Source organism: Psammomys obesus, unplaced genomic scaffold (assembly GCF_907164565.1).
Source record: "Psammomys obesus unplaced genomic scaffold, mPsaObe1.curated_primary_1811, whole genome shotgun sequence".
Taxonomy (NCBI): domain Eukaryota; kingdom Metazoa; phylum Chordata; class Mammalia; order Rodentia; family Muridae; genus Psammomys; species Psammomys obesus.
Window position 1 is genome coordinate 2,329,000 of NW_026596109.1, and position 2,215 is coordinate 2,331,214.

The following is a 2,215-nucleotide window of genomic DNA, read 5'->3' on the forward strand; positions in this document are numbered from 1 at the left end:
CTGTCCTGGACTTGCTCTGTAGACCAGCCTAGCTTTGAATTCACAGATATCCACCTGCTTAAAGGCGCCACCACGCCCGGCTGAAAGTGTGGGGTTTTGGGTCTGGGACTCTTCTTTGAGCATTTCTCAACCCTCACCCCTACATTAAAGCATCGTTAAACTCCTGCTTCACAAACTGGCCAGTCTGATGATGTGGTTTCTGTGATTAAGCCGCGAATCCCAGCTTGGGCTGAGTGAAGGTCCCTAAAAGTTGATCAGACCGCCTCGGGCTGCCGAGGGAAACCTCGGGGAGGCATGACCTGTGCTTGTCCCCTCAAACGCTCATTTCACTGCCATTCCTGCCGTTGTACTTAGACTCGCTATTCTGTAAGCATCCTGCCTCGCTGCTTCCCCAAACACCAAGCGCCTAAAGCTTCCAGGGGCTGCGGACATTTGTGAGGAGCAGCGCTTTCTCCGCAGGGGACCTTCCCTCCGGGTTTGTCGAGGTGCACTTCTGGAAGCTGTCTGCTTAGGTCAAGTCCTTCTACCTTATCCCATCGAAACCACGAAGCTGTTATCCTTTTAGGATGCCATCCTGCACTGCCTCAGATCACCAGTTTAACTTCGGTGCCCCGCAGACTGTAACCCATTCACTTGTCGGGCCCCCTCCCTCGAAGAGGGACTGGCAGCACAGTGGGCACCCCCACCCCCCCCCCCCCTTGAACGGATCTGTGCCGAGCTCTCCTCGACGGCAGCACCGCGCTCCGAGACCAGCTCACCGAGACGCAGCGTCCAAACCCAACTCCCCCAAACAGGTAAGGCCGTCGGGCTGCGGCCAGCCTGGGAACGCAAGCCCTCCCGCAGCCGGCGGCCGAGGGCGGCAGGATCCCGAGGCCCCAGGGCGTTCGGCTGAGCACCGCCCGCCTAGGGCAAGTGCTCGTTTTTCGGTCCGACGGCTTGGGGCACGCACCGCGGCGGCGTCCGCAAACCGGACGGCCCAGCGGGCGCCGAGGGACGAGCGGGCGGGCTCGGCAGCCATCTAACGAGACGCTCGGGGAACCCTGCGGAAGAGCGCATCCCTGAGGGGAAAGAAGGGGGAGGCGAGCCGGCGCCGGCTCGGCCCAGAGGCCACACCCTCCGGGCTCGCCGCCTCCCGGCGCTCCCAAGGCGCAGAGCGGAACTCTAACCGCCGGCCGCGAAAGCGCGCCCTGGAACGCCAATGAGCGCGGGCCGAGCGGCTCCAGGACGCCGTCTGCCCGACCGGGATTGGCTGGGGCTCGCCCCTCCTCCTCTTCTCATTGGCCAGACGGTCTCCTCGGCCCGCTAATTGGCTTTTCGTGCAGGCACTTCTGATTGGTCCCTCCGGGGGAGCGAGGTTTTGGAAATTGTTCATCCCGGATTGGCGCATTTGAGGCCCCTCGAGGAAGGGCCCGTCCCGGCCACACCCGGTCCCGGCTCCCGACGCCGAGGCTCCCGCCCCTCCAGCTCGCGAGCACGCCTGTTTAAAAAGGAGCGAGGGAGGCGGGCGGCGGGGGCGGGAGGAGGGCGGGAGCGAGCCTGCTGCGCGCCGGCCCGGCCCCCTGCGCGGCGCGCGCCTCGGCGAGGACCCGCGCGAGCTGCCCGCGCCGCTGCCTGCGCTGTTTGAACTGCGGGGACCCGTTAGGCCCCGGGAGGAACTACCGTTCCAGCTGGTTCCGGAGCCGAGCGCGCCGGGGGCGAGGGGCGGTCGCGCGGCGGCTCGCGCCTTTCGCGTCTGTGCAGCGCGGGGAGGAGAACCGGCACTTTCCGAGGACGCCGCCTCCCAGCCGCGACGCTGGCGCGGGCGGGGGTTCACTCGCGGGGGTCCTGAGAGTGAGGAAAACGCGCCAAGTTCCCGTCGGCGGCCGAGCGGGGACCCTGCGGCTCGGGAGCGCCGCCAGCGCCGTGCGCCCGCCCGCCCGTCGCCTTCCCGGCCGGGCCGCGCCGGGGATGTAGTGGGGCCGCGGCGGGCAGGACCGAGCGGCGGCCCGGCTCCCGCTCCGCGGACGGATGGTCACTCCCCCGCGGGAGGCTCCCTCCAGCGACCCCTCTCCCGGGACGGCGGCCGGGCTCACCTGTCGCGCCCGCGCCCTGCCCGGCTGGTCTCCCCGGCGGCGGCGCCGCGGACCCGCTCAGGGCCATGACCGGGTAAGGAGGGCCCGGGCGGCGGGGCCCCGCGGCGGCGGCGGCGGGGGGCGGGTGCGGACCGTGGGGCGGC

The 2,215-nt window shown here is 69.0% G+C and overlaps 1 protein-coding gene across 1 annotated transcript in view; it reads left to right on the plus strand.

Moving 5' to 3' along the window:
- Window positions 1-1,546: 1,546 nt before the first annotated feature.
- The window catches only part of Usp1 (ubiquitin specific peptidase 1), a 12,509-nt gene continuing 11,840 nt past the window's right edge, over window positions 1,547-2,215 (plus strand). Inside the window, exon 1 of the mRNA XM_055629083.1 lies at window positions 1,547-2,145. The gene's annotated coding sequence lies outside the window, so the exon portion shown is untranslated. The remainder of the gene's footprint in view (window positions 2,146-2,215) is intronic.